This window comes from Lucilia cuprina, chromosome 3 (genome assembly GCF_022045245.1).
Source record: "Lucilia cuprina isolate Lc7/37 chromosome 3, ASM2204524v1, whole genome shotgun sequence".
Taxonomy (NCBI): Eukaryota; Metazoa; Arthropoda; class Insecta; order Diptera; family Calliphoridae; genus Lucilia; species Lucilia cuprina.
This window is the reverse complement of record NC_060951.1, coordinates 50,665,886-50,690,278: the sequence shown is the minus strand read 5'-3', so window position 1 is coordinate 50,690,278 and position 24,393 is coordinate 50,665,886. Positions and strand designations below refer to the sequence as shown.

Below are 24,393 nucleotides of genomic sequence, written 5' to 3'. Positions count from 1 at the left end.
AACATTACACATATTTTAACTTCACAATATTTTTATGCATTGGATTAATGATCTCAAAACCCAAAGTGTTTAAATTTTTATCTTTTTGAAATAAAAATTATTAAAACTTAATTCAAAAAAAATAGGAATTATTATATCTTATATAAAATAATGAGCCTAAACTTAATCTCTTACATTTATAAAAGACAAATTTCTTAGTAAAATTAAGTTAGATAAAAACTTTAGTAAATTTACAAAATTTTTTAATTTGAGTTTAAATATTTTTACTTGGTTTTTACAAAGAATTTTTACTTAAAGCATAACAATATATAAATTTTTAACTAAATAAAAAATTAACAAAAAAAAATTGGGAAAAACTTTAACTTTATTTAACTTTCATATACTACGGTGCCCGTGAGGTTAAAAGTTCAGCTACACTCAGTTACAAACAAACATATATATTCACAGAAAAAAATTAAAATACTGCATGCACAAAATACCAACATAATGAACTTAACATATACATAGATTAGGGTAATTACAAAATTCATGAAGGAAGCAAAATATACCCCCCAAGATAAATTTTAAAGCTTTTTCCAAAAAAAAACTAGTTTTAAAACGAATGAGAACCATTTCATTTTCTTAAACAATAATCTTGGAAATAGTGATGTAGCCATTATTTCTGAAATCCGTTTCCCGGATCTACTACGTTATCCTTATATATAGTTTTTATCTGTAAGGGTTCGTAGATCACTAATTGAGTACTGAATTTAAAATGTTTAAAGTTCACCCTAATAAACACACATCTATAAATACTCGTACACAAACTAATTTAAAAAACGTAAAGGCAAGCTAGGATATATATGTACATATGTACATACAAACATATTTTGAAAACAATTTAAGTGACATAAACATTTTTCGTGTGATGCTTATCTTGACCGCACATCAAAATTTGTTGGGTTTGTTGTTATTCGTGTTGATGTTGTCTGCTTTTTGTAGCATTTATACTGACCATAAAATACAGCAACAGCAGCAACAATAAAAGTTTTTATTTAACTAGTAGATGAAAAACCTGGAGAATTTTATACATTTTTGTAAAAGATTTTCTTTTTTTTTTTGTTTTAAAATAAACTTTAAGTAAAGAAGTTGATACCTGCAGCTGTAAGTAGAAACAAAGTGGGATAAAAATAAAAAGAAAATTGCACAATATTTAGCCAACGAACAAAAAAATACACACACAATAACAGATAACCAACAAAAATTAAGTTTTTCCCTTAAATTCAAAAACAATTTATTGTCTTTAAAGTACCATAGAATATATACAACGATTTACACTTAATCTAGTTATAGTACCACTAGCATTTCAATTATTATTCCCAAAGCCGAATAAATTTACTGACAAAAACCTTTGGAGGACCCAGATTCCTCACTAGTTAGATTCTATTGAAAATCGGTTAAATCCGACCATTACCAAATTCCATAACAACACATGAACATAATACTACAACAATAACATATAACAACCATTTATCATATGTTTTTTTACACTTTACATTTGTGAGAGTGATATAAGGAGTGAGGTCGAAAATTTTTTAACATACATATATGTTTATAAAAAAGAAACCACTAAACTTACAGCTTTATTTATTTTTTTATTTGATTCAAATTATTATTACAATTTACAAAAAAAATATATTTTTATAGTTTTAATCACTAGTGATGAAATTTTGAACCCTTTTCGGAAACCTTTCCATTAACGTTTTTATAGTGCTTTCTGTCACTTTGCTCGAACATGTAGTCCATCTCCGTTTAAAATCTACCACACTTTTGGACACCTTTTTTGTACTCTTCAATTCTCTTTTAACAAGAGACCAATATCTCTCCACTGGCCTTAGCTCCGGGCAGTTTGGAGGGTTTGCCTCTCTTGGTACAAATACCACATTATTGTTCTTGTACCACTGAAGGGCTTGTTTACCATAGTGACAGGATGCCAAGTCAGGCCAAAAATAAGTGGACACATTATGAAGTCTTATGAATGGAAGCAGCCTTTTTTGTAAACATTCCTTGATGTAAATTTCGGTATTTATAGAGCCCGTTGTAACAAATGATTGGCTTCTTTTGCCGCAACTGCATATTTCTTGCCATACCAAGAACTTTCTGGGAAATTTTGTCTGCTTTTGGGTTCTAAACTTTTCTTCAACATTCCCTCGATCATCAGCAACATAAAACTTTTGACCTGGAAGTTGCGAAAAATCTGCCAGAACATACGTTTCGTCATCCATTATGCAGCAAGAATATTTTTTTATAAAACTTGACTTCAATTTCCGTGCTCCGTTTTTGGCCTCTAAATTTTTAGCAGCGTTCCTGTCAGGAACTTTTTGAGCCTTGTATGTTTTTAAACCTGCATTAGCTTTAACTTTTCGTACCAAATAGTCCGAGCACAGAGCTAACCGAGCTGCTTTCCTACCGGATGTGTTGGGAGCTCTTTTGAAAATGCGTTCTATTTTTTGGCTTTAGAAACATCATGTGCACCATTCCTTCTACCTGAACCAGGTTTTCTATCAACTGATAAGTTCTCCCGGTACTGTTTAATAACATTGGAAACAGTTTGACGGCAGACCTTTGTATGCTTGGCCAACTTTTTGTAAGACCAAGTTGGGTTTAGTTGAAAATATTTAATAATTTCAGTACGCACTTTTTTCTGGTCACTCATTTTAATCAGATTAACAAAAAAATTAATATAATTGACATTACACATAATAACTGACATGTTTTTCAAAGGTAACTTGATCAAAAAAAAAATCAAATAATACTTTGGTTGAAAAATGTAATGAAAATCGTGTGTTAAGAATTTTTCGATCTCACTCCTTATGTATTATTTTCTGAATACCCCAAATCTTAAATTATTCTATCAGACATAAGTATCGATAGCAGCTGCTTCATAAGTAGTTAACTGGGTTCTTTCACGTTGTGTCTAGAGTTGATTTCCAAAAGTTTCTTACACAATATCGGTCCATGAATAGCTAAGTTATGAGATCTCTGAAAATTTATTAAAAAATAATTTTGTAAATATTATTTCGTAATTCCGCCAATATTTGTTTAAAAGTTGGTTACTTAGAGTAATTTCTTTGCGGGTAGATAATACAGTGTGATTTTTTCTGCGTAATGCAGCTTATATGCAAAATACGGCATGTTCTAGAAATTGTAATAGTTATACAAAAAAGTTAATAAAAAAGAGTTGTAATTTAAAAAAAAATAAATATAAAGACCTCTTTCTAGTTTAAAGCAAATTCCTCTTGTTTGTATTTTAATATATTTAAAAAAAAATCTTTGCACGTGTTGGGCCATCATAAAGTCTGGCTAACACAAACAGAAAATATACGTGTTTTAAGCCTTTACAATTTAATTCGTTTTTCACTGATATATCTTCTACCACTTTTTGGGAGTTAATCCGAAAGAAAACATAAACATCTTTATTTATTTTATTTAGGACAATAAGAAGGGGGAAAAAGTCATACTGGTACATTCATACTTTTGTTTGAACTTTGGGGGTCATTTAAAATTAGGGTCGAAATTGTGATTATATTTTGTGTGAAACAACACAAAAACAGACCTCAAATAATGTTAAACGTGGAATTTAGATAATTATAACAAAACACACACATTCACACAGAAGAAGTAAAACTTTCAAACAAAACGTTGTTAAAGACTTCAAATGTTTGTTTTTGCAAATATTACAAGTTTTGAAAGTGCCATGACCTCATTTGTAATTATAAAGATTTCTTATAATTTCTAATTAAATTAACAAATATTTGAGTATGTAAATTCAGCACAAGAAAACCAACATTTTAGCACGTTTTATTAAAGTTTGAAATATACTTAGCATAGAAAAACTTCAAATTTAAACCAATAATATAAACAATAAAACAACTAAACATGATTTCATTTTAATCTAAAACAGTTGCAATAAATTAGTTTTTTTTTTTAATTTTTAAAATTACAAAATTTACACTTTCAACTGCAGAAACCCTTTGAATATCATACAAAACTGTTTTTGAAATAATGTATTTGAAATGTCAACACCAGTATTTCAATACTGTTAAAGAATTTATTAAAGAATTCATTTTAATTTCATTTTTATATAATACTTATCCAAACTTCGTAAGAAAAACGTTATTTAGCCCTTTAAATAAAAACTACATACAATAAATTCTTCTGCCTCAATATTTTTTTTTTACAAATAACAATAATATAAATAAATATGTTTTATCATTCTAGGCTGCTTCCTTTTTCTCTTCTACCAGCATATCTCAAATTACTAACTAAGGTCACAGCTGTCTTTGGTAATGTAAATAGGCAAAGAGTAAGAAAATGACATAAAAACAAAAAAGAAGATGAAAACATTTTTTTTTCAAATTCATTTTCAATATTTTATATTCAGTCATGCAAATACTAAAATAAATAACAAACAACTCATTCAAACATTTTTCCAATAATACTTCTACTCATACAACTATGTAGACAAGACAAAACAATGATATTGAAAATACCAAAAAAAAAAATGACAAAAACAGCAATAAAACAACAAGAACAACAAAAAAATAGAAGAATTCGTAAAGACTATAATACTGAAGATTTTTAAATATAAAAGAAAATTTGGTAGTCATTTGAAATGTAAAAATATAAAAATTTTGATTTGGTTGAAACGAATTTTATATAACCATCATTAACGTGTGTCACGTCTTAGAAATAAGTATATTCTTTTAATAAGGTTACCGATTTCTCTACCAAAAATGCTCCATTATTATTTTATTAGTTTGAATCTACAATTGTTTGTAAATAACATGGGTCTTTTGCTAGTAGATCAACTTCTCACTTATTAAATATTTAGCACCAACCAAGACTTTAATCGCAATAAAAGTTTTGGGTCTCTGAGTGAATGTATACCTTGGTATACAACCTTTTTTAATTTAAAACTACTGCTAAGACTTACAATTTAAGTTACAAAAATCAGGTGACATACTACATGATATTTCCGTACTTTACGGTCAATACTGCAATATGTTACAAACGGAATGTTAAAGACAATATTTTTATAAAGAAAAAAAATTTTTAGTTTGAGACGATAAAAATTTTACATATTTATTTAAGTATATTTCAAATTCGTATTTTATTTAAAAACATTGTTCCTTTCTATTATTTATTTGCATCTTATTGTCTTACCAAACTCATCTGTAAAATATTTATATATTTTTTATTTTAAACTTTAAATGGTTGGTTGTTCAGGCTGCAATTGATACACACGTGGATCCTTTTAGTCCCTTTGTGATACCTGTAAATATATTAAAAGAAAAGAGGAAGAGGACATAGAAAGTTATGGTAAGAGAGATAGTAATAAAAGACACTGAAAGACGGAGATAAGATAGTCAGAGAGATTGAAGTACTTTAACGGAAAAGAGTTTCGAACTCGAAAAAGTCAGAGAGAGATTGAAGTACTTAAACGGAAAAGAGTCTCAAACTCGAAAAAGCTACTGATCAGTGCTATTTGAGTTTATATCATCAAATCAACCGCAATGCGTGATAAAGGCGTTTAGGTTATCTATTTTAGTCCCTGATAACTCTGAAGTGTCCTCCAGAAATGGATGTCCCAGATACCGAAGTCGGATGTTCGATGGCCGATATTTCAGCCTGGATTGGATTACAATTATTACCGATTCTTAAAGTAATCCTGATTCCAAATTCCGGAATGAAAATACCGCCCCCTACTCGTTCTACTCATTTTGGGCCATCTGTGTACACGGATAGACTTATTCCAGTCCCGTATTTTCCGAGATGATGAAACTGAAGCTTTTCTGGAGGAAGGGCGTGGGGAAGCAGTAATCAATATTTACCGGTAGTTTTCCTATCCTATCGATAAAACTAGCATGTCCATATAGTTTGTACGACCATACGTTTATTGCAGTCAGTCTTCAAATGAATAACAGTTCAGTTGTTTAAATGAAAAACAACAAATTATCTAACTAGCTAACTCACTAACTATCTACCTAAATTTTAAAGTTTTGCACATGTTTTTTCGTGTACAATTATTTTAGGAACAATTTATGGTTTTCCATAAATTTTATTGATTTAATTAATTTTGCCTCTTTACAATATCAAGTATACTACAATAAAACACACCATGAAATGTTTACATTAGACTAATTCAAAAATATTAAGTAAAAAATTTGTCCATAACACAAATTGGCTAATTTGAAAAAAGTAATTTTCATCAAAAATTTTTATAACAATTATTGTAAATTAAAAAATTCTTTCAAACCATTAAAAAATTATATTTATATGTAATTTAAAAAAATTCATTGGTTGACTAAATTTTATGTAATTTAAATTTTCTTTAATGATTTTAATTTTTTTTTTTTTGCACTATTCTACTACTTATTTGTTCCAAAACCAACAAAATGAAGACAAAGACAGTAAATTTATAGTTTAAAAAATTTCTGATGCAGACATCAGAGTTAGTTTAGCATCTTATAAATATTCAAGGCTAAAATTAAATGACTCTATAGTCTGTATATTCTATATGGTTAGTTTGGTGGTATTTGCTTATTTCTATTTGTAGTAAGTAATGAAAATTGATTGTTTTTCAATGACATTAGAGGGGGTAAATAAAATAAATTATTTGGAAAAACTATTTTTAATTCATGATAAAAATATTTGAATTTATCTCGTGCAAGTGAGAAATTCATTTTATACAGTATTGAATGAAGAAGATTTCTTAAATTTAAAATTAAGTTTAAATTAAAGCTGGATTTCATTATTATTAATTAATCAGATTTAATATAGTTTTGATTTAATTTATTGAAAAAAAAAATTTAATATATTCCTATCAATTAGAAAGAAAACCTTTTAAAACTAAAATCTCATGCAGCTGAAAATTAAGATTTTTTATTTCAATTTAACTTTTTTATCAATATTTGCACTGTTTTTCATTTAGTTGACACTTTCAAATGATTAATTTTCTATTATTTGCAAAAAAATCTAAAATTTCACTGAAAAATCACACCACGTTCACTTGCAACGTTTTCAATTTTCTATTTGCTTCACCAACTTTTTTTATTTTCTAGCATTTAATGTGAACAAATTTAGCAACAAATCAAAATCGTGATTACTAAACATGATGTTGTTTGAAAAAATATTTTGTAGTTGGTCAAAAAAATGGAATTTAAATTAAAATACTTTGGAAAAAACATCAATGGGAAAATTTTGCATTATAAGGGAAATGACAAATTTAGCTTAGATATGGAATATATTTATTTCTATTGTTGGATTTTAAGAAAAATACTTGTTCTTAAGTTCTCCCCTTCAGAAAAGGCTTGGCAACAAATGAAAGATAAAGCAAAGATCGATATGGTTTGAATAACAAACAAGTTCGTGATAAACATATATACTATAGGATTATATTCTTCTGGAATTACTTCGTTTTATTTTTGCTGGGTTCATTATAAGAGTGTGCCAGAGCAGTCTCGATATTCTTCAAATGGTGATATTTGACCACCCGAGTTCCTTATCACTCAGAGCCCAATCGACTATTAATTTTGAAAGGGTGGCCAGGGGAGTATGAATATCTCATTGCGCAGGGGTTATGTCTAGGCACGACCCTTTGGTTGATTTAGTAATTTTTTTAATTAAAAAAAAAAACAAGAAAGCAAATCATCTTAAATAAGAAAAGAAATATTCAATCCAAATGCCCTGTTGTCATAACATTAATTCTATGCCTTCATAAAACTTTCTCCCCTTTTAAATTAGTAGAATATTGTATGAATAAGCAAATGTGCACCCCAGCGATTTCTTTGATTACAAATCTAAAAATCTAGAGAAAAAAAACAATTTGTTGTAATAAATCTCATTTGAGAGCTAAAATCCTTAGATATTGCCAGTATTTATGTTATATACATGTTATTAACACTAAAAACATTATGATTAATCAAAGAGTGGAAAACTCCTGCTTGCAACAACGGCAACATACACTCTGGAATATGAAAATGAAAAGTTGCACACACTGCATTAAGCATGTTGTAATAAATGAGAAACCAGAACAAAAAAAAGAACGCAACAAAACAGAATTGTACATGTCACCAGATGGATAAAACAATACGATGAAAAGCATGACCTATTTAAAGACAGGCCGAGTTGTAGTTTTTTATTATTATTATCTTTTTTAGGGAATTTCATATAAAACAAAGAGATAAATACATATTTAACAAAACATAAAAATGCAACTGCAACAACAGCTACAAAGGCAACAATTGCATGTTTCCAGAATAAGTAAAGAAGACATGTGTTGACAATTTGTAAATAAGTACACTTGTGGGGAGATAAGTAGTTATAACATTTTCTATGTAAAGAAAATATGTCAAAAAATTGTTATAAAAAGAAAATGTATCGAAATGTACACAACAATAAAATTTATCTAAAAAATTCCTATAAAAATAAAAATATAACAAACATTGAAAAAAAAAGTTCAAAAAAAGTTTTACAAAATGAAATTATTAGAAAAATTTTTAAAAAGAAAAAATATAAAATAAAATTATAAGGAAAATTTTTTATAAAAGAATTTTTATATAGATAAAAAGAAAATAACAAATATTTTTATATACAAAGGCAATTTCTACGTAGTTTGCTACATAAAGAAAAATTCTCAAAAAAAATTATATAAATAATATTAAGAAAAATTTGATATTGGATGAAAATAAATAAAAAACATTCTATAGAAAAAAAATAATTAAAAATTACCAATAGAAAATTAATTGAAAATTGTTTATAGAAGGAAATTAATAGAAAATTTCCTACAGAAGGGAAATGAATCAAAAACTATGAAAAAATATCGAAAAAGTTTTTTAAAAGAAAATTAATCAAAAATCTTTATAGAATGGAACTTTATTAAATATTTTCTACAGAATAAAATTTCATCAAAATTTAAAAAGAATAAAAACTCGGTCAAATTGTTCCGAAAATTCAAAAAAAAAAAAAAATATCCAAAGAAAATTTAAAAAAAAAATCTTTTTATAAAAAAGCACAAAAGGAAATGAAACAAAAAATATAGGGAATGTAAAATAAAATGTCATATATGCATATGTGTTTCTTATTGTAAACAATAAATTCATACAACTATTTTTTCAATCACATATGTATGTTGCATATTGCATTGTTTTGGTATGCGTATGTATATGTGACTTTTTTAATTCTGTTTCAACTGGAAAAATAGCGAGAGTTAACTCCCTTTAGAGAGCGAGAGAGCAGCTGTGCTTATTTAATGGTTAGTAAAGAAAATTTCCATATAACGTATGTGGAAATGTTAATGTGTGTATATACATAGCTGTATGAATATATAAACAAAAAAGTTCACATGTATCATCAGTAGACAACAAGGAAAAGTGACAATACCAAATTAACTTTTAGCTTTAAAAATAATGAAGCGTCCCCATTATTTACATAAAGAAGAAAGAAAAAGCGAGAAAAAGTGAACAAAAGCATAAAAACGGAAAATAAAATAAGGCATAGCCCTCAAGCTTTATAATGAAAATGCAAAATACACTGGTTTCCCGATTTAACGAATACTCAGTTTAGCGAAATCGCGATTTAACGAACGGGAAAATTGTTTCCATTGAGTACCTTATATTACAAATGAATGAGTAAATTTTGTACTCGATATAACGAATTTCTAAAAAAAATCTATAAAAAGAGGTGGAAATTATATAGAATGATAACGAAACTTCTTTATAAACCAAAAGCAATAACATTAAGATAAGTTCACTTCCCAATTCAATGTGTACAAAATCTACCAAAACAAAAATCCGGGAATAGGAATGAAAATAACATTTATAAAATTATTTTCGAAAATATGTATAAATAAAATTTATTAAATATATTTTAATATAAAATTCTTTATTTAAAGGGAAGGGAGCGTTATGATTATTTTACTAATAAAGTGAGAAATGGAAATGTTTGTAATGACAATTATCATAAAATACTTAGAATTTTACATCGATTAAAATGGGCATCAAATTTATATTTGTTCTAAGAGAAGAATTAATTTTGGAAATGAATTAACTTTAACTTCATTAAACAAAAAATATGTTTTTTACCTAATTGTAATAAAATTTTTAGTTTTGGTTTGATTAACAAAAAAACTAATTTCTATATTTTGCACACTGCATCAAAATGCATGGAAATTGTCAAAAACTTTATAGGTGCATTCAAAAAGATTAACAAAATAGACTTCCTACCTTTCAGTACCGTATTTTTATCAATGAATCATAGAAAAGTTGTTATTCGGTTTAACGAATTTTTCGTTTTTACGAATAGGTCTGACATTATATCTTTCGTTAAACCGGGAAACCACTGTACTCTCATATACACTTACCCCACAGTGAAGGATAGCTGTATCTATCCAAGAAGAAACATAACTACCATATATTTACATCGATTACGAATGGACAACTGACTACAGATTACTACTGCTAAGTTAAATATCTATTTCCTAAGGTATAGAGCAGTCAATGATTTAAAGATATTTCTAGATTATTAGAGAAAATTTTCTTCTTTCTGTATTAATTAAGAACACTAAAACGGAAGTTGACGTTAACGCTGCATTATAAAGAATACATACAATCTAATAAGGTTTGTGTTAGATTCAACCAACAAAGTTGGACATTTGGAAAAATTCTGACCTAAGAATCGGTCCTCCCCGTAAACTGCTGGGTCACAGCATATTAATAGGAAAATGAAAATCACCATACTAAAGGCAAAAAAAAACAAATTATAGAAAAAATTTATGTATGAGAAGAAAATTCATTTACGCACACTTACAAAATCATTATTAATTAACGCATAAAAACAGACACACTATCACAATCATTTCTATACGTTGCAAAATCATTGTAGGCAATCGAAACTAGGTGAATGCAACCATATGAAGATTCATATACTTACCTTTATATAAAACACTAGTCAAACTGTGCATGTATGTATGTGTGTATATTAGATCGGCTCATTATGTATGGGAAGCAAAATTGTTAAGGATGAAATTTAATCACAAATAGCTGTGTGATCGTTAGACTGACCGGATCCTATATGGGGAGAAGAAGTGTCTTAATGTTGTTCGTCTAAACTCGATTAATAAACGTTAATAAGTGCCGCTCGTCGCTCAAAGTTTAAAAAAATCAAAATTTTTGGCCAAAAAGCTAACATATGAAGCTATAGCTCCAGGACGGTAAATAGTAGAAACACGCTTATTACGTCAAAACAAAGTTAATATTGTACTTCAAAAATTATATTATATACATAATTCTTTTTTATTTATATTTGTTTCATAATAAAGCTTTTAAATTATATAACATCAATATTTCAGCAACTTATTGATAAAAACCAATTATATGAAGTAGGTTTTATATCAGGAATTTTGATGAACATCTAACTTTACATATTGTGGATATTTAATTTACTTTCTGAAGGTCTCTTTGAATTGTTGTACTTATCCGATTGGTGTACTTTGAGCTGGATGTAGAGCCAATATTATTGTGCGCTTCAAACACCAGCATAAATCAAATATAACATCCCTAATTAAGTGGTGTAGGGTATAAAACTATTCTTAGTTTTGTCTTTAAATATTTTGAATTTAAAATTTAAATTAGTTAAAAAACTGAACCCAATATTTTGGAAAAAATACATATTATGTAACAATCAGATATATATTAGGCTTCGTTCCAATCAGCAAAATGTTTTCCGTTTTCGTGATATCATAATTTTTTAGAAGGTTTTTGTATTAGTGTTCAATATGCTGCAATAATTTTTTTCAAAATTCCAACTCCTTCCTCTGCATATCTAAGGCAGAAACCACTGGTTTTCAGCGACATTTTTTACAGAGCAGAAACTGCAGAATTTAAAGGAAATTATTCTTTAATAATTGATATTATAGGAAAAATCAATAAAAATAAGCTAAATTTCTCACTTTTATAATGCTCCAAAAGTGCATTTAAAGTTATCCAAATATACACCTTTTTTCAAAATATATTATTTTCAAAAAAAATTTTACGCGCAATCAAAGTATTCTTTTTGCTGATCATTCTATATTTAACCCTTTAGATGTGATGAAACGTTAAATTTTTAGATTTTAAACTTTACAACGCTATATTTCGAAAACTACGAAAGTTATAAGTTATAAGAAAGTTATAATATATGGAACATTAATTTGATGTTGTTTTTATTAAATTTAGAGGTGATGATGAAAAACACTATGTTTGATGGGAAATTATTAACCCACAAGTTAATATTATAACCATCATAACTCCTAAACGGATTACAATAAATTCAAAATTTTAACACTATTTTTTAAGGGCATTTATATTACACTCATTTTTCACGAATGATAAAATCAAGTTTTGAAATTTTTTTTCGAAAAAAATTTTTATTTTTATTATGCATTTATTTTAATTTTTCCTATAGAATAGTATATTAAGGTCGGATTTGAAATATGTTCAGCAGTTTTCTATAAAAAAATGTCGACCAAAATCGGTCCTTTGGCCGCAGATATGCAGATGAAGGAGTTGAAATTTTAACAAAATAATTACACCAATATTAGTGTGATATATTTTTACCATTTATGAAAGTTTTTGGATCACGCAATTTCAAAAATATTGCGTGGAACCTAATGTATATATTATTATGCTTTAAAAATTCAAACACCATTTTTTTATGAGTCAGTGTAATGTACATATTTAAATGCATGCAAATTGATAAATATTGTAAGTTTTTAATACACAAATATTCACACATTCACACCAATACATGTAGCCAAGTACAACAATGATCGATACAACATTGATACGTAAAAATGCTTTTATGCCAACTTCCTTATTGCAATATACAACTTTAACATTTTTTTTACAATGATGACCAAAATAAAAGTATAATATTTTGTATAAATATAGATATGTACGTAAGTTAACATACATTTAAATAACAGCTTAAAAAAAGTTCACCATATATACCGTATATACCGTATTTAACTTATGCAAAAAGAAGACCCTATTGGGTAATTAATGATGTCACATAAGTTGCGCAACATTTAAGTAAACAAAACAATAACAACAGCAAATAAATGTTTAACACTTAAATAAACTTTCCTTTTTGCTTGTATCATCGCAAAGAGTTAAATGAATATACTATTTTTGTTATTATAGCATAATGTGGGAAAAAAGTGGAGAAAATCAACCAAAATTAGCTATGAAATTTTGTATATACAAATGAATGAGTATTAATGAAATCGAACATTTGTACTTACGGCTTACGTGTGAAAATATGTATAATAAAAAAATTTATTTGGTTTAAACTACATACAGATACTCGTCGTCAATAATTACAAATGTATGTAGTACTGACAAGCATACATATCAAAGTTCTCGCATACAAATTTGTTTGAGCATGTCGTTGCAACTATAATTAAAATCAGGAATGGGATTTGAGTAAATCCATTATAAATGATTAAAAGGTCTTTAAATTGACAATTCAAAAAAAAACTTACCCAGTGACTTGTTATTTCAATTTACTACTCCAAGCAAAGAGAACTGAAATTATAAAAAATAACAAATATTTTAGTCTAAAAGTTTCAAGATACAAACATGCTTTAAATATAGCAATTATTCTGTTTTACACCTAAATACTGATTTAAAACCGAAATCCAGAAATTAAAAAAATATATAACTTTTTATGTCTTTAGATATTTTTCATACTTCAACTTACACTTACATCCTCAAAAAACATTAACAACATGTTGTAATCATATTTAATGAACAAATTATAAATTATCTTTAATATGTACGAGAGAGCAACATATTTTTAAGCCGGTTTTTTGTGAATACTATAGATTTTAACAATATTCATATGAATGTTGTATACAATTCCTGCAGTTCGAGTGGCAATGCTGAAGTGATTTTATCAAATATTAAGGTTTAATCATAATTTTGAATTTTAATTATATTAAGTATAATTTACTCATAAATATTAAATACTAATAACACTGAACTAGAACAAAACTTAAGCTAAACTAGAACTAAATTAGAACTGGCCTAGAAGTGAACTAAAACTAAACTAGAACTGGACTAAAATTTAACTAGAACTGGACTAAAACTAAACTAGAACTGAACTAGAACTTAAAAGGGAATACATTGACTTCATGTTTACTTCTAGAATAGTTCATTTGTGAGCATATATGTTTTCGAGTTTGCATTAAAGGTTGTAAAATTAAATCTTTGAAATTTTTTAAACTTTTTTATTTCGATGTTTTTTACACAATACTAAATAAACAACTACAAAATTGATAACACGTTCGTATGTATATATGTGCGTATGTTTTATTCATGTATATAATGACATACACACTCATATATGTAATTGTGTTTATGTTTTTTGCAGTTTGCAACACATGTGTATTAAATTAAATAATACACGCACACACATTTAAAAACTTCAATATTTATGGCAAAAAAAAACCCTAACGTGTAATATACACACATACATATAAGTATTGTTCAAACATATTATCAGCCCTGCAAGTACTACAACACCAGACTATACAACTGCCGAAAAGCGGCAGCATCAACAGTTCAACATATAATTTTAAAGCTCATTATAAATTTCCACAATAACATAGTTTTGTTTTTTTATATCTGATTTTTTGTTTTATGCGTTTTTAAACATTAGGGTATCCTTTTAGTTTTCAACTTGTTACTATTTATGTTAAAAAGAAGTTAAAGATCTATTTTCGGAAACTAAGACTTAGCCAATATACATACATATGATTCCGATTGAAACAAAATATTGTCGTTCACTTTAATTCTATCCGCTTTACAACAAATAAAATACACCCTTTTCTTCATACGGGATCAGCAACTCATAGGTTTAATGTACATAGTGTGCATATTTTAGTTTATATTTCTTTTGTATGCACTTTCTTTTATTTATATGAAAAGCAACAACATCTGATTTTCACAAATAATCTTATATGATTTTCCCATTTTTGCATATTACTGACAAGTAGCTCTGGCTTCATCACCAGTAATAGTCGCAGTTTGAACTGAGAAGTAATAACGTAAAATAATAAAACACTATAATTTGCATAGAGCATAAATAGTGAAACTGTGGTTAACTTTAGATTTAAGTCACTTTGGAATTGTATGTTGAAAAAATGTGCTTAAATTTTATTATTTTATTTTATTTTATTTTATTTTATTTTATTTTATTTTATTTAAAAAGACGAAATTCGGATTTACCTTTCAATCATAATGTTACATGTTATCTTAAGATATAAAGATTTAAAAAAATATATATATATATTTTTAAAATGTTTATCCTAAAGCTTTATAAAAAGCAAAACCCACTGTACCCTTAGACAAGTAAATTTTAACAAAAAACATAATAAAACTATAATTTTTGTATTTATTCATCTACATCCTGATTGCTAAGAGACCCCCTGGCAAGCGACCGAAATTTTGTTTTATAATCTTTTTTTTTTTTTTGTTTTTATTTTCACACAATTTTTATCCTGCTGTTTGTCGAATTTATTTTATTTTTGTGTTTAAAAAATATGTTGCAAAACAAAAGACGAACAAGAAAAAGAGACTGCAATTTTATGTTATATATTTTTTTTACTCGCATCTATATAAAGAAAATTGATGGAAATTACAAATTGAGCATAATAAATGCATGTAGATAAATAAGTTTTACTTGTCAAAAAGTGTATGTGTATATATAATACTGCAGTTCTGACTGTCTATCCCCAACTTTTGATATGATCTGTTACCTATGATGGATAAATAAGAGTGGAATTCAAAGTAAACTTATTTACTTTTCAGAATTTGTATTGTGTTTGAGTTTAAAGTCTATCTTCGTTTAATGTAACATAACATTATATTAAATAAAATATATAAATTCAATTCATTAAAATAGTTGTCTGAAAATGGATACATTTACAACTTGACAAAACCCTGGTTTGTATATTTATATACAATCACATTAACCAATATTCAAACATATAACACATTCATAGATATTCAGATATTGAATTTTCATATAACTGACAGAAAGACTTTTTAAAAAAATTTGTTATTATAATACTTATTTAATATTACAAGTGATATTTCTTCTTTTGTTCCATTTTATTTATTTACCATTGACAGCAATGCAAGTGCCTTGAAACAATCACACTAACGAGGAAATTAATGAAAATGAAAATCTTATCATGCAAGTAAATTAATCTGTCGACTTATTTTTCGCTTGTTTTATCTGCACAGATTTTTGTTGTATTTTTTGTCCATATTTTTACCAATATATTGCCACGTACATAGTATATTCTGTACATTTGCAAAAGTGAAACAATAAATTAAGATTTTTTTAAACTTTTCGTCTTATCATAATATAATCAATTTGATCAAAGAACATAGTTAACGAAACGAAAATGTTAATAAGTAAAACACTTTATAAATGCTTGAATACATACAGTCACATGGTGCATATTGTTTTATACTTTTGGAGTAAAATGTGGTTAAAAGACAATGTGGATAATAATAATCGGATTGTATGAAATTATATAAAGAAGTCAATTTTTAATATATAATTTTAATAATTCAAAATAAATTAAGCGTTATTTTATACAATTGAGAAGGTCTATAAAAACGTGAAATATTTTAGATCATACAAGTAAGATAGTAAATTTTATAGAGAGATAAGCGAAAAATACAAAATTATTATAATTTAAAATATTGGGGTGTCTCGTGGACCGTTTTTTGTAGAAATAAAATAATAAAACATATTATTTTAAATGGCGCTTAACTCCTCGAAAAATAATTAAATTTTTGTAGAATTTAATCGCGTTATTATGAGTTTATATCGGTAGTGTCATTTTGATTACTATAAAAATAAAATTTGCTGATTTTGATTGATATAATGGAACATTTACCGTAATTATATGTCCAAAAATCCTATTCTGATGGGTGCTAGGGTCAAATGAGGTGCGATCATTAAAAAACTCGGTAGTGTAATTCAAAGTCACCCCTAAGTCAAACTACAGTTATACAAATCTTTTAAATTCTTAAATCCAAATCAAAAAAGTAACATATAACAACAGAACTATTAAAAAAACGACACGGTAATAAAAATCTGTCATCCACCAGAAGCAGACCACGGAGAAGTGGCAGTAGATTAAAAATAAACCAAGTGAAAGTATTGTATTAATAATGAAAGTGATAAAAGGATAAAATTAAATCAGCTCAAGTTAATGATGTTTAGATGGCAACTTACTCAAACACTTTGCACTGATTCCGACACACTCTCGGTCAAACAAAGTTTATAATACACTTTAACACTTTTAAAATACATACAACCAACTTCATCAGCCAACAACATCAATGACATATAATGAAGGACTTGTAAGTATAAAAGATAATAGTGAGGGAGAGATAGAAGAAAAGTGAAGGCGTAAAAAAGAGGAAGTAAGTCTACAGGTGAAATTTATTGATGTTTTAGCAAATCATTGACAGCAGGGGATGACTGAACACACAACGGGAAACTTTTAATTTAATCAAAATGCCACGGAAAATAAACAGAGAAAATATACTATTAAAGCATTGAAGTTTTTATATGTATGTGGGACAATATTAGGGAAGTGCTACTCTCAATATATATATTTAATTTTTGATCTGAAAAAATTTCTTAAATAAAAAATTTCTTCTCGAGTGGTTTGATTTTACTAAGGATAGTTTAAAATGCTGCTTCAAGTAATATTTAAAACTACGACAGATTTAACTAAGCCACTGTTAAAAAAATAGTTCCTCCTATTTTTATTATCTCATCAGTTATTAAAGAGAAAGTATTGTTACATTTACATCGATAGAAAAATTTTATGATGGCTGTGCACATTTTAAATCCTTAATAATTATGGCCATTAGAATAAAAAAAATTTTGTAGCTGATATTTTTAGATTAATACTTTGATTTCCGTTCAACCATTGTTATCTATATGTTTTGTCTCTTCCTCATTTGTTACCTTATATACAAATATATTTTTAGAGAATATGTATGTGTGTAGTGTAGAGAGAAAATAAAATGAGGTGGCAAGGTATAAGTTGCCATTAACACTGCCACAGGAAACTCAATCAAGCGTGTTTTTTTCTCTGTATTTTAATGACTACAATGACAACCGCAAAACTTTAATTTGCCCCCGGCCACCACAGAATTTAATGTTCATTTAAATAAAGATTAAAAATCAAATAGATTGATTATGTATAAAAAATACATTAACATTATAGTTGAAAAAGTTATTGTTAAAGTTTTGCAAAGTTTTGACCATAGATTAGCCTAAGTCTTGATTAAACATGAGCCTGTACTATAGACTGCTTTAAAAAACTTCTACTATATAGTCTGTAGTCAAAACTACAGACTATATAGTCGAAACTACAATCTGCTCATTAGTCAAAATTTATTATTATTAATAATTATGAATAATTTTGCGTAAAATATATACCTAACTTAGTGTACCAAAAAACGGTCACTGACCCATAAATTACAACGTTAATTGTGTTCATTAAATCGTAATCAGATAAAAGAAAAAATAAATCTTTATACCCACTTGCCGGTCACAACGACAGGAATTTTGTCATTGTCAGCAGCTTCATTATTATGAAAATCAACAAACAACATTATCATCGCAATCAACATCATTATCATATTTACAATTCAACTTTATAATGGTTGCAAAATTAAAAGAAAAAAACATTGCTAAAATCAACAGTAAAGTTTGAATGTATTTGCAGTTTTTAACTTGGTAATGGTATATAAACTGCAAGAAAGAGGTACAAACAATAGACCAGTACTTAAAAATTAAATAAAGTAGTAAAATCACTAGATTTTAAACTGAACTTACTTGTGGAAATCATCACTCCAAGGCGTTTTTAAAAAAATAACTACTAAATTTCATTCAAATTTGATTACCAATATTTTTCCAGAATTTTTCTAACCAAATATTTAATATTAGTTATTAAAATAAAAAAAAACATTATGATTTAATCAGTTTATTAAAGGCAATCCTAATCAAAACATTTTCTGTTGTAAGTGGTGCCAATGTATTTGGTTTAATTTCACTGTCCAACCTCGATGTCTGTCTGTCTCTTAGTTTGTTTGCACTTGATGCATAATCATTTCAAAATGTTTGCTTGGCAAATTAAATTAAATGTTGTATGAATGCAAACGTTGGCGTTCAACTGCTCCTCCCCTCCCACACTTACATGTTTTTTTTTCAATTTCAATATAAATTTTTCTTCTTCTTCATCTTTTTTTCAATATTATTTTTCACCTCCTTTTAACGGTTTACGGACACTTGTGTTGGCATGTTTATTTGTCTGTCTGTCACTTACAACTATAACTGTTAATTTGCATAATTGAATTAAAAACAGCTGCCGGTAGTTGTAGCAGTGTTAGTGGAAAGTTGAGGGTAGCATTTGACATTCCTTGCTTGGATTTTGTGATGATGGTATTTGCGGTTGCGTTGATTTTTCATCGCCTTTATGTTTGTTAACTCCATCAGTGAAATTTTTAATATCACAAACATTGAAAGGGGTTTTTAGTTTTAATTTTTTAAATTATGCCAAATAAGGAGCCAAAATTATAATGAGATTTTTTTTTGGCTTCTAAAGAAAATTTAATTAGTTAACGGCATGCAAACAATAAAAAGAAGATTGTTAATAATTAAAAAAAAATTAAATAGTTTGGAATTTTTTTTTCTTTAGTGTGTAGTTTTTCAAAGGGGAAGATTTTAATTAGAGGTGTGGAAAAGTGTTGTTAAATAGTTTTACGGTTATTTGCAAATATATCAATTATTGGAAAACATAAAAATTTCGATGATTAAATTCTGAGTTCTTAGTTATCAAGCTACCAATACTAAATTATACGTAAAATAAAACAGCAATTATAAATATATTTTGAATTTGCAATGTTTATTACAAATAAAAATTTTTTATATTCAGTCGATTAAGACGACTTGATATGATGTTCATATTAGTAAAACGCTATTGTCATCTGCATAAATTTTAGAAGTATTAATAAATATAGTTATTTAATGTTTAATATCTTAAGCTGTCTTTTCATCAAATTACATCCTACATTGATTCTACCATTTACTGCTAAGCGGTCGATAATACTCCTCAAGTTATTAAATTCCTTCATTATTAATTAATTTAATGACTTGTATTAAATAAGGATATAAAATTCAAGCATATTCTGATTAATACCAATTAAAATATTGCAATTTATAAGAAGACAAGACAAAATTCAAAAAAAAAAAAAACACAACATACCACAACAATACTCAACACACATCAAAACAGACTTTTACAACACCAAAGAACTCTGCAGCATTATAAATATGTTTTGTACATACGTAAATTGATAAGAATATACATATGTATATGTATGTATGTACATAAATATATAATTCAGTAAATTAAGTATACTTGACACGCATAAACTCGCGTTAATGTCAACACATAAATGTTGAAACTAAACAATGCTTATCTACTTCTAATGTATGACAGTAGAGCTAATATGGTTGTGTGTGTATATGTAGTTAGAAAAAAATTGAGAGTTTCCCGACAGCTAGGGAAGGAGTTAATGTATCATCCCTCCGGTGATATATCTTCAATATCTATGGTCAAAATTAACCGAGGTCTATCGTGCTGTCGAAGATCGTAAAAGTTCCTAAAAATGCAATTGAATTAACTGTGTAATCAGTATGAAAATCATACTTCTTCACCTCAAACTGTTGGGTTACGTGTCGGTATGTTGCAAATGTATAAGTATTGTATGCCAAGGGTTACATAAGAGTAGTTAAAGTTCCACATATTCTTTAGACTAAACACAAACACACATACACACTCTCAAAAAGATACAAACACATACACAAAAATGCAAACATTGCTGTAGAGACTTTGTATGTATAAAAATAGTTTGCGGTTAAAAGCCACAAACACAAAGTTGGACTAACTAAAATTCATAATAAATACAGACTCCCATACATCCATATTCGTAAAATTATATAATTAAATATGTTTAAGTATATTAATGAATTTACAAAGTACATATACTTATGTAAGTATGAGATGACAGACAAAAGATTTTTTCCTGACAAAATGCTTAAGTATTTAAGTTTTCAAAACAAGCAATTTTTTGAGCTACCTCTATATTAATTTACAAACACATTCTCTGTCACTTCACATTCGTATAACATGCTGAATCAATTTCAAGTCTAGGCCGATATAGAACTAAATTTATCAAAAATGTTCTTTAAAAATAAAATTTTTTCGAAAAATTTTTATGAAAAGCAAATTAACAAAATGTTTTAATAATCTATATTAAATTAAAAAAAAAACTAATTTATCAAGATTATAAGAAAAACATCATATATATACTCTATAAAAAATATTGAAAATATTCTGGAAAAATAAAATTACTAGAAATTTTATAAACACAAAAAAAATTTATGTTAATATAGAAATTACGAAGTTCCTGCTCGTTCGTTTTGAAATCAATGTTTGAAAATTTAATTAAGAATATGTTTAGTTTTTGTGAAAATTAAAATTGCATGTGTATTAGAAAATCAAATTAAATATGCAGTAATTTTAATTTTTACTTTCCCTATGAAAGTTAACTTAAAAACAGTTGCTGCTTTTTATTACCAATAATATGCATACACGAAAATTTGTATAGATGAAATTATAAACCAATTTAAGATGGTTTCAACAGAGTTAATCTAATAGATTATCATTAATATCTTTGTTCAAAAGTAGGGTATTAAAAAATGGTCTAAAATTGACCAAACAGATGGAACCAAAAACTTTAAATGTCATATGCATACAAACGATACACATCATTCATATGTTTTTAAATACATAAAAAGTCTAATGGAGTTGTTATGGCTGCTTGAAATGCATTTGATGCACTATGAATGCGACATCAATGCTGTTGTAATTGCAGTCATTTATAAAATGTCCATTATGTTTTGTATTTTTTATTACTTTCTCCAGAAAATACTTTGCATATATTTGTGACATTTTTGCATCATTATCAACAAGAACAACAATGGTAACGACAAAAACAACATCCTTATATTAACACAATAACAAGAAAAAAAAGGTTAGGAAGACAAAAGAGAGAACAGAATAAGCAACAAAAAAGGTCAAACAATTAGTTGTGACCCAAAAGATTTAGGCTAACTGTGAAAAGAAGGGATTAGAGCAGCAAGAGTTCGCAAAAAAAATATATAAATAAATACTAAAAAGAAACACAAAAAAACATAAAAAATTTTGTTTTCGTTTTTTTTTGTCTTAAGTTTTTTTTGCGCCACAGTTTTGTTTATGGCATATGTAATTTAACCCTATAATATGTATTAAGGGTCAATTTGGGTGTTCATTATTATTCGTCATGTTATTCACCCCAACACGTATACTTTATATTTATTTATCATCGAATTGCTTATTAATCATACGTCCAGTGTGTTCACGTTTACTCTTCTTTCATATTTATTAATTTGTATTATTTTAGACCTTTATGGGTTAAATATATTGTTATTATTATAATACATGTTGCAAATGATTATTAAATATAAAAACTCAGCATGTTTGCTTGTGATATTTTAAGCTCAGTTGTTGTTTTTGTTGTTGTTGTTTTTTTTTAATGAAACCAAACAAAAACCATGTTTCAACTAACAAAGTCTGTTTAGCCTACTTCCGCTTGTTGAATGTGTACGTTTGTGTTTAGGAGAGTGTTCGAATAGAAAAGTTTTGCACAGCTGAGGTTTCAAAATGAAATTCTAAATGTTTTGGCAAATATTTTAATTTAAACAAACAAAGAAATTGTTTAATTAGAATTTTTTGAAAACACAGTTGAAAAGGTTGCAGTTACCTAGTGAAATTTAGTTTTAAACTTCAAAGTTTTTTAATATTTTCAATAATTCAAAAAGTAATTTGATATTGTTCTAGCACGTTGTATGTCACGGATATAGCTAAATATGAACCTGGCTGTGGAATAATTTAACAATATATTTTCATTTTTATTAAATTAGTGTATATTTTTAATAGAACGTATTCAATAGAATATAAAATTTTTGGAAATTTTAACTAAAAATTCATAGAATTTGTGTAGACAAAAATTCAAAAAATTAGTGAATGTTTTAAATGTACCTTATAAGAATTTTAATTCCTACATTTGGTATACAAATTTTGACTGGCAATATAACCAAATACTACTTCATTTTCATAAAGTATTAGATTACTTCATAAATTATTTAAAAAAGTAATCTTTACTTATCTAACCCACATTTTATACAAATTAAAATAACATAAAACTTTTTTCACTTTTTATTACAACAACTTTTCTCTTACAACCTAATGTTGCAATTATAATTGTAATACTTATGCAATTTCTTTGCAACACATTCAACTAATGCTATTCTCACATTAAAATATTATTTTAACTAAAAGCTGTTAAGCTTACTTTCTTTTTTTTTTTTTTTGCTGTATTTTTCTTAACACACTCAAAAAAATGAAAAACAAATTCCATTTCTCAGATCTAAGATTTGCCTCAACTAATATGCATAGTTTTGATGTACGAAAAAATATAGCATATTTTAAAATGTATGTAGATATTTACATAAATAATTTGTTTAAATACACTCTACTGACACAGTAACATGCTGACATATGACAATAACATCATCCCTCAGTACATAGACGCAGCACAATACACCGATACAAACGTACATGAAATCCTACAAAGACATACATATGTATAAACATACAAACATCAACATTTGCTTGTTGTAAGAATATTTGCAAAGAGAGTTTTATCATAAAATGCAAACATAAATGCATACAGAGACATACACAGAAACATTTATGTTGTAAAATACTTATACATTCATATTTATGTATTATATGTATGTGTGTGTATGTCTGAATACTGCTTTATGGATAACTTTAGCTGGATGATGGCTTGACTTGCTTACAATTATATATACAACTAAATAAACAAACATGGAACTACATATAAAAAATCAGTCTAAAAAATCCTTCAGGAAAAGTTCAGTGAATTCTCCTTTTATAAGAAATTAAATTTTTCTTATAGCTAAATTTCAGTAAATTTTTTTAAAGAAATTTTCGATAAATTTTTCTCATAAATAAATTTTTTTTCCTTAAAGAAAATTTTTTAAGGATATTTTTGATAATTTTTTTTCTTAAAGTAAATTTTAAATAAATTTTCTCCCTAAAGAAACTTTTCAATTAATTTAAACAAACTTTAAACAATTTGCAAA

General features: G+C 26.7%; 1 long non-coding RNA gene across 2 annotated transcripts in view; it reads right to left on the bottom strand.

Annotated features, from left to right (window-relative positions):
* Window positions 1–24,393, bottom strand: part of LOC124418918 — a 113,528-nt gene that overhangs the window by 4,281 nt on the left and 84,854 nt on the right. Inside the window, exons 4-5 of one of the 2 annotated variants that reach the window (XR_006940296.1) lie at window positions 13,562–13,604; window positions 5,179–5,314 (exon numbers count right to left, since the gene is read on the bottom strand). This is a non-coding gene — a long non-coding RNA (uncharacterized LOC124418918). Of the gene's footprint in view, window positions 1–5,178; window positions 5,315–13,561; window positions 13,605–24,393 lie in introns of those variants that run through there. The other variant, XR_006940297.1, reaches the window with a different exon arrangement.